Source organism: Strongylocentrotus purpuratus, unplaced genomic scaffold, assembly GCF_000002235.5.
Source record: "Strongylocentrotus purpuratus isolate Spur 01 unplaced genomic scaffold, Spur_5.0 spur5_contig_850, whole genome shotgun sequence".
NCBI classification, from domain to species: Eukaryota; Metazoa; Echinodermata; class Echinoidea; order Camarodonta; family Strongylocentrotidae; genus Strongylocentrotus; species Strongylocentrotus purpuratus.
This window is the reverse complement of record NW_022145558.1, coordinates 1,473,343-1,488,048: the sequence shown is the minus strand read 5'-3', so window position 1 is coordinate 1,488,048 and position 14,706 is coordinate 1,473,343.

The window sequence follows — 14,706 nt, the reverse complement described above, 5'->3', positions numbered from 1 at the left end:
TATATATATGTCTTTTATTTCATGAGGGTTATCTGTCACTTCTACATAGGGAACTTATTTTACAATTTAGTCTTTTGATACGGTTCACATGAATGGTTGCTTTTTTGTTTTGTTAAATGTATAATATTGTAATGATCTATAATTGTTTTTATATGAAGGTAGAAATAAATAAAAATCTGATGGAATGAAACACATTAGTGAAAGGGGAATCTGCATTAGATTGATTTCTAGATCATTTTAGCATGGATGCCATGCTTTACCCCCCATAATACCGTCAAAAGTATATATATAAAAAAAGTAAAAATAATCTTGTCTTGGCTTGTCTGCTACTGGGTTTCAGCATAATTTTAACCCGTATGGCTAGGGCGTCATTTTTAAGAACGCTTTTCGTGCCTTTTCCGTCCTTTTCTTTCTCTTGAAATTTTGTAAGCCTGGGTTGCCAAACGCAGGGCATCTCGAAGCCAAATCTTCTTGTAATATTAAGAAATATCTAGTGAATTTTTTATAATTTGATGTCTCAAAATAAACAAATTTTCTAGTTTGCTACACCAACCTATTCCGGATTCGTAACATCATCGGCTTAGTAGTGCAACATTGTTCTATACGTTAGGGTGTATTTTACAAAGCTTGAATGTCGTTGGTATCTTATTTCAGAGTTCGTAGAGCCTGAATGAATTTCATAAAAAATTGATCAATAAGTACACATATCTGTAATATTTTTGTTTGGGGGACGGAGGAATTTAATGAGACCATTTGAAGTGTAAACAAGTGAATTATTGAAATACAAACCTGTGTTTTTCACCATATACCTGATATGTATGCATATATACTTTGTCTAGTTCTGTTATTCCTTTTACTAATTTAGAACGCTGCGAGAAAGAAAAAAAACGTTTCTACAAAATTCTCAATCTATTTAACACCAGCTTAACGGTTAAATGCCCTCTTGGACTCAAGCATAGCATACCTTAGCTATAAGTATGAATGAAGTTCTTATTTAGATTTAAGTGTTTTTACTTATTTCCTGAATGATATTATGATACATATATAAATGTGAAATCTCGTTAAAGATATAGTCCAGTTATGGTCATGTGATTGCATTGTGAAAGAAACGCTGCGGAATCGATCAGAAAAGGTGGATCATCTAGTATCAAGTATTGGTGTGTACTGCAAGGTTCTGGAATCATCAAAATGATAATAAATTTGACCCAGTCTTGGTAAAGTTACAAGCACTGTACACATACAAATGTATATGAGACTACGCGACACGTGCGCGACACGCGCGTTATACCTATCAGGTCCAAATAGATATAATATTTTACCAAATATATCAATTTGTAGGCGGTTTCTCGGCCAAATTTATATCATTACGTATTAGTCAAAACATACTCTTTCACATGATTGGTAATAAAAGCTTACATTTTATTTTTGAAAGGGGGGCGTTTCCAAAACTAGTCTTTACCTTTAAGAATGGTGGACTTGAATATCAGGTAAAGTGTCATAAACCGAAGCCAATATCTGGTTTCTATTTTTTTACACTTCAGCTAATATATGTCTGTCTGAGTTTTCTCGTATCTCCTTTTAGCAAGGTATGGTTGTACCAAAGCAGAACGAAGTATAATACCCAAATTTGGACATGCTTACATTTCAAAAATAGTTTTTCATTGTAATTTTGCTCTAAATAATCTATTCGGCAAACATGTTTTTGAGCTTGTGCGTTTTCTTTCTCCTGTCACCTTTGAAACAAGCCCAGTCAGCGTATGAAACATCCTATTCAACTACGATACTTGACATGATAATAAGAGTATGCCAGTCCGTATATCATGATATGACTAATGGAGATCAGAATTAGATTTGTGTGGTTTCCAGGCAAAGTCTGTCTTTTCTCTCTCTCTCTCTCTCTCTGTATTAAAAATTCCAGGGTCTATGAGTAAACCCATACAGGATACATAATATAAACTAAGAAGAAGAACAAAAACATACTACACACAGAACTGGTTCCGTAACAATGTTTTTAATATAGAGAAGAAAATTCGTTAGGCTGCGAGCAAGGTTACTTTAAGTAACTTGTAGAATCGTCAAATGTCGGGGGATGATTTTGTCTTCAACTTTAAATAGAGAACCTCTTTTCTACATAATGTAATAATGAAATAACTATTTCATGGCTTCATTTGAATTTCATGAATGTTTTCACAAACATTGTCGGGCAATTATCGTTGAGTTGAAAGAAAAGGCTGAGTTCTGGGGAAAGGTAAAACAAAACTTGTGAGCTTTATCATTTTGATAATGGAAGTATGGAAGAAATCAGAGAAAAAAATACTCCCTGAAAAAGCATGGCTCTTCTATTCTAAATATGACAAGTATAAGCTTAAAAATGACGCCACATTTTTATTCCACAGTGTCTGTAGTCCCATATACATCTTTCCTTGTACAGTGCTTGTTACTTTACTAAATCTGGGCCAAATTTGTGATGACTCCAGAACCTAGCAGTACACACCTAAACGTATATGCTACTTGATCAACATTTTCTAATCGATTCCTCAACGTTTCTTTCACAATGCAATCGCATGACCAGAACTCAATGTTATCTCTAAGTTCCAAACTGTAGTATAAATTTCCTTAGATTTAGATACTAATAAATGTATTAAAATCATGATAAAACGAAACGCGGACATAAAAATTGAAAACATAATTAAATATTTATCGGGTTAAAAGCCTGGCTTACCCTTAACCCCCTCCCCCCCCCCTTTACATATAAATAGCATGTTTACATTATTCGCAAGTGTAATAGATTTAAGTGATAGCAATGTGGGGGAAAGTACTCAGATGCATTGGCAGTTGATGTATATTGAAGTCCCTTCTCCCCCCCCCTCCCCATCGTCATTTAAAGTAGTTTCTTCTCTGTCTGGTAACAGACTAAGGTTTCCACTTGTTGAGCAGAATGCCCAGGCCACTTCGTCACGTGACATTACTTGCGTCACAATGCCCATCAGGACCGACTCACTGAGCAAGAGATATGTATCTTTTTTGTTTGGTCGATTAGCTCTAGTTAGATGTATTTTCCTCTGGTTTCGTTTTGAACCACATGATTCAACTGACTTGCATCAGGTACCTGCCAAATTCCATTTCTTTAGACGTTGAATTACAGACTCATGCAGCATATATGTCTTTCATTTCTTTTGGGTTATCCGTCACTTCTACATGGAAATCTAATGGAACGTGAAAAAGGGAATCGGCATTAGATTGATTTTTAGATCATTTTCTTCGACAAACTACATAATTTGACATCTTTCACACACGGATTCATGACCCAGAGACAAACTCTCCTCTTATCTTGCGAAAGAGACATTATAAGCACCTATATAACACGTTATAGAAGAGACCTCTCATGTCACTTGTTGCCAGTTACTTTTATTTGAACTGTGTAAGCTTACGTGTGAGTCCTTTTAAGTCGGCTATAATTGGATAGATATTTCTGAGGGAAGGACTCGACGCCTCATTCCACGGTTCATTTCGCATTTAGCAGGATCTAGGCAAACAGTGAGTACAATTAATATAAATTTTTGGCTCGTTACCTCTGAATTTGGTTGATCCAAGCAATAGCCACTATATAAGCTCGTAGGAATAGAGTTACATACAATCTATGTATTTATTACAGAAACCCTTATCCTAATTATATATCATGAACCGTATCCGGACACCTAACCCCTGGACATCCACACCCCAGATAACCACCCCCCCCCCCCAGTCAACTACCCCCTACACACAGAGAAAAAGAGGTTTGAATGTACTCCCTATAGGGAGTAAATGCATGTCGCATATTAAAGTGACACCCCTCAGGGAGTAGATTTACTCCCTACATTGGGGCGTAAATTTACACCCCACAAAAAGGTGTAAAATCGCACCCCAAGGTTTGTGATTTCAATCCCTTTAAGGAGTGAAATTCGCACCCAATGGTGCTTATTAACACCTTTTGGTTCCATTTTCATGAAAAATGGGTTCAAATTTACACCCGTGGGGTTGAATTTTATACCCTATAAGATCGATTTCACAACCTGTGTGGAGTAAATCTACACCCTCCTTATGCACAGCATCAACTAATTGATCTTAAGGACTCTTAACTTAAGGAGCTTCACTGGCTACCTCACCACCAACGTGTTCTGTTTAAATTTTGTATGTATGTTTTTAAAATACTCAATCATTTGGCACCTGAATATCTTAATGACACCCTCCTAATTTATACACCAACTCGTAATCTTCAACCGACACATGTAAACTTAACATTCTAAAATTTAGACTCTCAGCAACTGAAAAACGCTTTGCAGTAGCTGCATCAAAGACTTGGAACAGCATCCCTCTTTCCATAAGGGAAATTATCTGTCTTGCCACCTTCAAAAGATCCCTTTAAAACTTACCTTTTCCCCCAATGATCTATGTGATATAGTTCCTGTACTGTACATTTTTGTCCTCTTTTCAAATATTTGTATTTGTAAGCGATATGGTACTTATTGTATTAGCGCTCCTAAATATTCGATATGATTATTAGTAATTTTAAAGAACATTAAAATAATTTCTCTTACACGTCAATATTTTCAATCAGACCATGACGTTGATTCCAATGATCTACTTTAATCACATTATTTAAAGTCTATTCACCCTCCCGCTACAAGTCAAGAAAGTAATTACCCACATTATCATTGCCAGGCTAAAATATATTAACGAGTCTTGAAGGAATCTCCATCTTGAAAAGAATGTCAAAAGGACATCTATAATCGCTGATTGATTGCTTGGTGCGTTTGGAACAGCGAACAACAAATTTCCCGTATAGACTACACACGCACCCACCCATACATTCTCCTTTTTGCTTTTCCGTAATTTTTATTTTGTAATTTTAATTAGTATTAGAACAATACAAATAATTCTTCGAAATATTATTCTTTTTTATCATAATAACATAATTCTATTAATTCAATACGTGTACAATTCACAAATTCCGATCGATTGTTGTGTGTGGAATGAAATGAGTTATCATATGAAACAAATTATAACCCCCCCCTCCCTTACTACCCAACCCCAAACAAAGCACCACCTCACAAATCCAACATAACACACACACACACACACACACACACCAGTAATGCGTTCCCCTTCACAGCCACCTTGACTAGAAACAAAAATGACAAAGAAGAGACAAAATAAGTCCTACATTGCGCCTCGATACTTTTGTTTCTGCTCCATTTAAATTTCATGAATGTTTTCTCAAATATTGGGGGGCCATTATCGTTGGGTTTAAGTTCCTAATTTTAGTATAAATTCTCTGAGATTTAGGTACTCATAATTAAACACTTGTATAGAAATCATAATAAAACGAAACTCTTTTGTAAAGAATCAAAACATAATCAAATAGTTACTGGGAAACCAAATGCTGGCATTTTCTTAACCCCCCACCCCCCCCCGAATAATAATACTACTTAATTTTTATATAGCGCTTAATACAAATGTCTAACATGATTACATTTGTAACAGAATATTTGGAGTTGTCGAGATTCGCTAGTGTAGTAGATTTAAGTGATTGAATTTCGAGAAAAATACCCAGATGCAATGGCAATTGATATATATTGAAGTCCCCTCCCCCCCCCCCCCATCGTCATTTAAAGTAGTTTCTTCTCTGTCTGGGAAAAGACTAAGGTTTCCACTCGTTGAGCGAAATGCCCAGGCCACTTTATCACATGAAGCTATTTGCGTCACATTGTCCATCAGGACCGACTCACTGAGCAAGAGATATGTATTTTTTTGTTTGGTTTATTCGCTCTAGTTATTGGTATTTTCCTCTGGCTTCATTTTTGGACCACACGATCCAACTGACTTGCATCATGTACCTACTCAATGCCACGTCATCAGGCGGTGAAATACATACTTACGCAGCCCATGTCTTTCATTTTCATACGAATTATTTGTCACTTCTTCATGGAAATATGTTGGAACGAAGCACATTTGTGCAAAGGGAATCTGCATTAGTTTGATTTCTAGATCATTTACTTCGACACACTACATATTTTGGCGTCTGTCACGCCGGATTCATGACGCAGAGACAAACTCTCCTCTTATCTTGCGAAAGAGGCATTATAAACACCTTTATAACACGTTATAGAAGAGACCTCTCATGTCACTTGTTGCCAGTTACTTTTATTTGAACTGTGTAAGCTTACGTGTGAGTCCTTTAAAGTTGGCTATAATTTGGATAAATATTTCTGAGGAAAGGACTCGACGCCTCATTCCACGATTCATTTCGCATTTAGCAGGATCTAGGCAAACAGTGAGTACAATTAATATATATTTTTTGACTCGTTACCTCTTAATTTAGTTGATCCAAGCAATAGCCACTATATAAGCTCGTCGGAATAGAGTTACATACAATCTATGTATATATTACAGAAACCATTATCCTAATTATATATCATAAACCGTATCCGGACACCTACCCCCTGGAAATCCACCCCCGGATAACCAATCCTAGTCAACTACCCTCTAGGACAACTATCCCCTAGGACAACTAACCCCTAGGGCAACCACCTTCTAGGAAGACTACCCCCGGACAACTACCCCCGCGGACAACTATCCCCTAGGACAACTACTCCCTAGGGCAACCACCTGCTAGGACGACTACCCCCGGACAACTACCACCCGGACAACTACCCCCTTGGACAACTACCTCGGACATCTACCCCCGGACAACTACCCCAAGACAACTACCCCCTAGGATAGTTTTCCAGGGGATAGGTATCCTAGAGGATGGTTGTCGGAGGGGGTAGTTGTCTGGGGTAGTCGTCCTAGAGGGTGGTTGCCCTAGGGGTTAGTTTACCTAGGGGGTAGTTGTCTCGGGGGTAGTTGTCCAGGGGTAGTTGTCCCGGGTGGAGGGTAGTCGTCCTACAGGGTGGTTGCCCTAGGGGGTAGTTGTCCTAGGGGATAGTTGTCCTAAGGGGAAGATCTGCTGTTGCTGTTGTTGATGGTCATGTTGATGGTAATAGTCAGGTGGCTTAGTGAAATTATCGTTACCTGCCGGATAAAAGCGCCATTTTTGGTATAGGGCTTCCTTAGGACCTAATTAACGATATTAGGGTAGGATCCCCCGGCAAAAATGTCATATAAGGGTGTGGGGGCGGGGGCGTCGTACAAGAGCCCCAAATAGTATATAAGGTAAAATAACATTGATTTGTGGTAGTACATGTGTAATGTTTGGTACAGGGCTTCCTCATGACCTCCTGAACAATATTAGGTTAGGAATTTCCGACAAAAATTTCAAATGAGGGTGTGGGAGGTGGGGGCGTCGTCCTGGAGCCCCCAAATGATATACAACATAACATAATATTGATTTGTAGTTTTGCATATGCCATATTTGGTAGAGGGCTTCCTTAGTACCCACTGAACGATGTTAGGGTTGGAGCCCCCAAGTTAAATATTCTTAAAGGTGTAATTTAGGGGCAGGGGCGTTGTATTGGAGCCCCCAAATAATTAAAAAACGGTAATATAAATTTGAATTCTGTGTTGTACAAACGCAATTTTTGGTACATGCATTCATTAGGACCTTCTGGACGATATTAGAGTAGGAAACGCAGGCATGATATTCATATATTTGGGATTTTCGAGCGGGGGCGTCGTACTAGAGCCCCCAAATTAAAAAAATATGGTTAAATATGTTTTGTTTGAATTTTTTTTAAATCTGGTTACCACAATTATCAGTTCAATTCAATTCAAAAGACTTTATTTCCGTTAAAAAACATACAAATATATACATGTGATAAAGTACAGACAGTTTAAAATATACAAATCATGAGCATTAAATTAAATTAATTTAAACAAACTGTGAAAATGAGTAAAAGGAAAAGGGAGCACCTGTAGGAAGCTTATGTTAGCTTGTTGATTCAGGCGTCCAAATGAATAAAATAATTACACAGATATAATAACATAATAATGAGTATTGCGCATGTATTTGTTCTACCCCCCCTCCCTCCCTCCCTCCCACCCCCCCCCCCCCCACCACCTCCCCCTCCCCCTTCTTTCTCTCTTATATTAATTTACAAATTATATTTTATTTTAAAATAGGTGTTAAACTAAAACAAATTATAGGGATAATAGATATATTTTAAGATTTTTCTTGAATGAGTTTAAGTAAACATATTGAGTGTGAGGGGATGGAAGAGAATTCCATACTATTGGCCCTGTATACCTTACCGATTGTTGCATGTACTGTTTATCAATATTCCAAATGTGTAACTTTAGACTATTTCGAGTATTATATTTATGAATTTTAGAGTTAGTTTGGAACATAGTGGCAAAAGATGATGGTGCATTACCTTTAATACATTTGAATACAAACACAGCATTTTGATATTTATTTAGGCTATAAATATTGAGGGTATTTAACTGTCTAAATAAAGGTTTAGAATGGGCCAAATAATGAGAGTTTGTACAATATCGTAGACAACGCTTCTGAAGTAAAAATAAGGGTTTCAACTTAGAATGACTTGTATTTGCCCACACGATGTTACCATATGACCAATAAGAGAGAATGAGTGAATTATAAATCATAAACAATACATTTCCTGGTAAATAATACTTCAGCTTTGACAATAATCCTGTAGTTTTACTAATCTTTGTAGAGATCATGGCAATATGGGATTTCCAAGACAATGTTTCATCTATGAGAATACCTAAAAATTGAATATTTGAGACTTTTTCAATAATTGTTTGATCAATATATAATGGTGGAACTTGATTTTCAATTCTTTTTTGTTGCACTGAGCTGTTCTAAAAAGAATACATTTGGTTTTGTCTAAATTAAGCGATAGTTTATTTACCTTTAACCACAGAGATACATTCTTCATGTGTTCATTAAACTGGTCTATCAGTGAGTATAAGTTATTATGGCTTAAGAACAAAGAAGTGTCATCAGCAAATTGTACAAATTTTAAGGAATGAGAGGAGTTGCATATGTCATTTATATATAAAAGGAAAAATAGGGGGGCCTAAATTTGACCCTTGAGGAATTCCAGATTTAATCAGTAATTTGGTAGAACTATATCCATTATATTCAGTAAATTGGTACCTTTGTGAAAAATAACTCTTAATCCAATTCAATGCAATACCTCTGATTCCATAATTAACTAATTTCTTAAAGAGAATGGAAAAATCAATGGTATCAAACGCCTTACTCAGGTCCATAAAGACACCAAATATAAACTGTTTTGAATACAAGGCATTAACAATGATATCATGAACAGATATTAAAGCATGGTCAGTAGAGTAATGGGTTCGAAATCCAAATTGATTATCATGTAATATATGGTGTTTAGATACAAAATTGTATATACGATCATAGACTAATCTCTCCATGATTTTTGAGAAGCATGTCAGAAGTGATATAGGACGATAATTACCAATAGTGTGCTTATCCCCCTTTTTAAAGATTGGGATAATTTTGGATACTTTTAGTTGTGAGGGTACTATTCCCATTTGAAGAGAGAGATTAAAAACATAAGCTAAAGGTTTTGTAATAACATATCTGACATACTTAACAATATCTGGACTAATATCATCCCATCCACACGACTTTCCATTTTTAAATGAGTACATTATTTTCAAAATTTCGTCTTCATTAATAGGTTTCAGAAATAAACTTTCCTTAATCGGAGGTATTATAAAAGAGGAGAAATCTAAATCTTTACAAGTAGCTGCATCAATGGAAGAAGCTAGTTTTGGTCCAATATTGTTAAAATAATCGTTAAAAACACCGGATATCAATTGCGGATCATTTAGTGTTCTTCCTTCGTGTATAAAGTATTGTGGTAAGATGGGTTTTCGTTTTTTAAATATACTATTAATCAATCGCCATGTTTTCTTGAGGTCAGTTCTACAATCATTAAACCTTTGATAAAAATACATTTTTTTTGCCTTTCTCAATTCAGATGACACTTTGTTTCTAATCTTCTTATATTTTTCTTCATTTTCATATGTAGGATTACAACAAAACCTTTTATAAAGTTTGTTCTTCAATCTTATTTTTGTCAACAAGTTTAATGATACCCATAACTTTTTGTTTTTATTTTTCTTATTACTCCTAACAAAAGTGAAAGATTCATTATAATGCCTTTGAAAATTGGAGAAAAAAAATCATAGGCAACATTGAGATCTTTACTTCTATAAACATCTGTACATTCTTCAAAAGATAACTTGCAGAAAAATGACTTCTTTGTGTTATCATTGATTTGTCTTGTTTTTTTTCCCTTATCATACATGTACTCATAACATCTTTGAGCATTATTTAGTACTACAAAAACTGGCAAGTGGTCTGATACATCAGAGTATATGATACCAGCATTTACATTTGAAGTATAAGAATTAATAAAAATATTGTCTATAAGTGATGCAGTAGTTTTTGTAAGTCTGGTTGGTTTGTTGATCATAGGTGTTAAACCATTTGCATATACGTTGTTCAAAAAAGTATTAATCCTTGTATTACTAGAGGACTTCAGGAGGTCTAAATTGAAGTCACCCATTATATATAGATGCTTATTCTCTTTAGTTAAACATTGTAAAATATCATCAAAATAGGTATTAAAATCAACTACACTTGAGCTTGGTGGCCTATATATAACCAATATTACAATATTTTTTCCACAAGACACTGTGATTTCAATTGCAAAACACTCTTGAGTAGATGTTATAACATTTAAATCATTTCGTACTAAATATGTTAGAGTACTAGAGACAAGAAAACCTAATCCCCCTCCCCGACATGTTTTTCGGTCTAAATGTATAAACTCATAACCTTGAATACTAAATACAGGTAGACTATGGTCTGATATCCACGTTTCAGTTAACCCAACCACAGAAAAAGGGTAATTTAAAGAATTAAATAATTGTTCAATATCACATGAGTTTTTATTTAAGCTTCGACAGTTGATGTGAAGCAAGCTAAAATCTTGACGACCATCTTTATAATACTTATGAGTAAAATCTTTAGGAAGTATATATTGACATTCCTGACATAGTTGAGGAAAATTTACATCTGGATCCCGTTCATTGTTGGTATCTTCTTCGGTTATATTTAAAGATTGGGCAATGTGTGAAATTATTTCAACTTTGTTAAACTCGTGACTAACAGGAAGCACATTCTCTTTAAATTCAACACCATCAGTAATGTGATTAAAAGGGAAAATTTCACGTAGACAGAAACAACATATCCAATCAGGATTACTTGAATTAATTTTACCTGCCAATAAAACTATTTCACAATTACTTGTATGACATTTTAAACAGCATGTGCAACATATACCAGCATCTCCTTGACAATTACATTTAAAATCATCCCCCATCTGGGTGCAGGTCATTTACATATCGGTCACAGTAGACTATCCTACAATAAAAATCCATCCTTAAATAACCTACATGCATTTTGAGAGAGAAATATCTAAACAAATATCCCACATCTAAGTACATCATATTAGAAAAAACAACAGTTTGTCTTGCATTAAAAAAAAGAAAAATGTAAGGAGTTATAAGAGGCATCTTAAATAGCAAAGTGTTCACAGCACCTACTCCAAGTTTAAGTTGTCAAGTTGACTTGTTGAGGTTATGAGTTTTTTCATGGGTTTGGCACCGTTTGTCTTAATGGTTGCAAATATTCTTCCGTCCTGGGACCAGGCGTTTTCCACTACTGGATTTTTTCTAGCTGTCATTAAAAGTTTGAACTTTTCACCAACCAGATCTTCTGCGATTGTAATTCCTGAACCTTTCAATTTCTTTTTCACGAGCATGATCTCACTCCTTTTCCTGTAAGAACAGAACTTGACCAGTATAGATCTTGGTTTGGCACCCTTCTTGTCCTGTGCGCCCTTGATGGTGTGTGCGCCTTCGATGTCGTGGGCACCTTTGCCTTTGTTGTATGTGCCCTTGATGTTGTGTGATCCTATGGTGTCGTGTTGGTCCCTTCTCTTACCAACTCTGTGGGACCTATCGATGTCTTCATGCGACAGGGGGCAGTCCAATGTCTTGGTGACGATATCGATGACTATATAATCCGTGCATTCACTTGACGATTCATCAACACCGTAGATTCTGAGTGAGTTACGGCGGCTGTACTGTTCGTGTTCTTTAATCTCCTTTTCAAGGTTGATTATCTTTTCAGTTGCTTGTTCGAGGGCTTTTTCTATATGCACCCTATTTGATTGTGACTTGTCGATTTAGTTTTGGATGTCAAACAAGGATCCATCTATTTTATCTATTCGTTCCTCGTTTTTGCTTATTGATGTGGATAGTCTATCTCGGATATTCTCAATACATTCTCCAACAATCGTTGTGACGCTGTTCCTTAAAATTAACTGGAATTCCTTGTCTTTAAACAATTCTTTCACTACTTCAACAACGCTACTCCCGGCCGCGGCCGGCCCTTTTGTTTTCGCTTTTTTGTCTGTTTTGGTGTCTGCTTTATTAGTAGATGATCGGAGGGTGATAGAGTTATCATCAGACATCTTGCAGTTCAAAGCTTCACATTTTCTAAAGATCACTCTTAGTAGATGTGAAGGTGGTCTCGCTTCTATTTATCATGAGTGATGGTAGCTGTATAAGTTGCGAATAAACAAACAAAGACTCAAGTCTCAACGGCACACACACGGTACGCGTCTCACGTGCCACACGTGAAAGAGTACTTACATCAATCGCAGCGTATGGGACAGGTTCACGATAACTTGGTCGGACAAGCAGAATCCAAATCCAAAATCCAGAGTATTAACAGTCTTTCACTTTCCAGAATATATAGCAAAGATATCTTGAAGGTGCTATGATATAGCAGTATGTAGCGTAATCCAATAAAATATCAATATCCTTGATTTTTATACACGCGTTTTCCAAATAGGTTTCCGAATAGTTCTGTGTGTCAAAAAATCGTAGTAGCGAAAAAATGAATTGAATTGAATTGAATTGAAATTGAATTTTGAATTGAATTGAACTGTTAGAGAAGAGTATAGTTGAAGCGTATCAGTCGAAATACAGTTAACTTAGAACATTCGTGGTGGAAGGAACAAATTATGTGTAAGTGGGGGGGGGGGGGCACGGGCACCAGTACATTTGGCTATAACACATGGCCACACTGCGAACATACATTGAAATCATTCATGCTGGATTTTGAGAAGTTAGGGCATAGTGTAAATCACACATGTGCCCTCATTACATTTATGTACTTAATGTAGAGAAAAGGGCTCACCCATATATTGTGAGATTTCATATCACTGACACGTACCTTCAGTAATCGAACCTCAAGTCTATTTAGCACAGTTGCACTTGCATAGTGGTGAACAGTCAAGATTTGCCTTGCCGCATTTGCAGGTAGAACAGTTTCCTTTGCATGAACACTTGACCATGAGTCATTTGACACATTTAAGCATAATTTTCGTGAGTCAGGTGTAAATTGACTCATTAGTAACAACCAATGAGTCTCTATTGACTCATTAGTAACAACCAATGAGTCTCTATTGACTCATTTATATTTCACCAGTGTGTCAATCATGAGCTGACGCATTTGCAAAATGCTTCGACTGACTCACATGGTCGTAAAAAATGAGTCAAGATCGACATAAGAGCATTTTAGAAGAAAAAAGTGAGTCAACTTGAAAGTGAGGCTGTATGCATGCGCGCGCATGCTTTCGTGACGTCATCCAAAATGCGCATTCTCGAGCCATATTTGAATTCCCGATCGACGACGCGACGTCGCCATCTTATATCTTGGATTCAGAAGAGTTTTGACTGCAGCTAGTGAAAAATTGGTACGCATAATTATTCATATGGTTTTAAACGATGATTTTTATGACTGGATTCGTGGGCTGAATCTTCTGATTATTATACAAATGATGCATGCGTTCATTTTACGATATCCGCACTCGAGTTGATGAGGCTGTGTGTAACTTAACTATCACTATGAACATGACTGACAATGAGAGCGGACAAAATATACAGTTCCTCAGGTAGACAAAGGAACATCCCTTATTATGTAAAAATGTGTAGAACAGGTGTCACATGCATATTCACCTTTTTACATAATAGCTGTGAAGGGATGTTCCTTTGTCTACCTGAGGAACTGTATATTTTGTCCGCTCTCATTGTCAGTCATGTTCATAGTGTATAGATTCTACTGTATCGCACGAAGCCGTGTCGAATGAAAACATGCATGATCTTGCATCATTGTTTTATACAACGAAACTCCTAGATCCTTGTTATTTGATGTAAAACGAATTAATTCAAGATTGTTTCGTGACAGTATGGATGACAAATAAATCTCAAGTTAAGGCTTAATTTAGTGCGTACAAAGTAGATTTTTCAGATTCGGGTAGCGGGACCACCGATTACATCGCTAAAATGTGATATTTTAGGATATATTTTCCATTGCAAATGTGGACAGTGACTCTGGCATGGTATGGTATGTGTGTGATGGGCCTAGGGAGTAGGGGGGGGGGTCTATGTCATGATGCACCCACAACAAAAAGTGAGTCACCCTTACTCAAATTGATGAGTCACTGGTTTGTCCGTACAGCGAAACACTTGAAGGATCATGTGAGTCACTATGACTCGATACAAATGAGTCTCTTAGATAAATAAGACTCATTTGTATCGAGTCATAGTGACTCACATGATCCTTCAAGTGTTTCGCTGTACGGA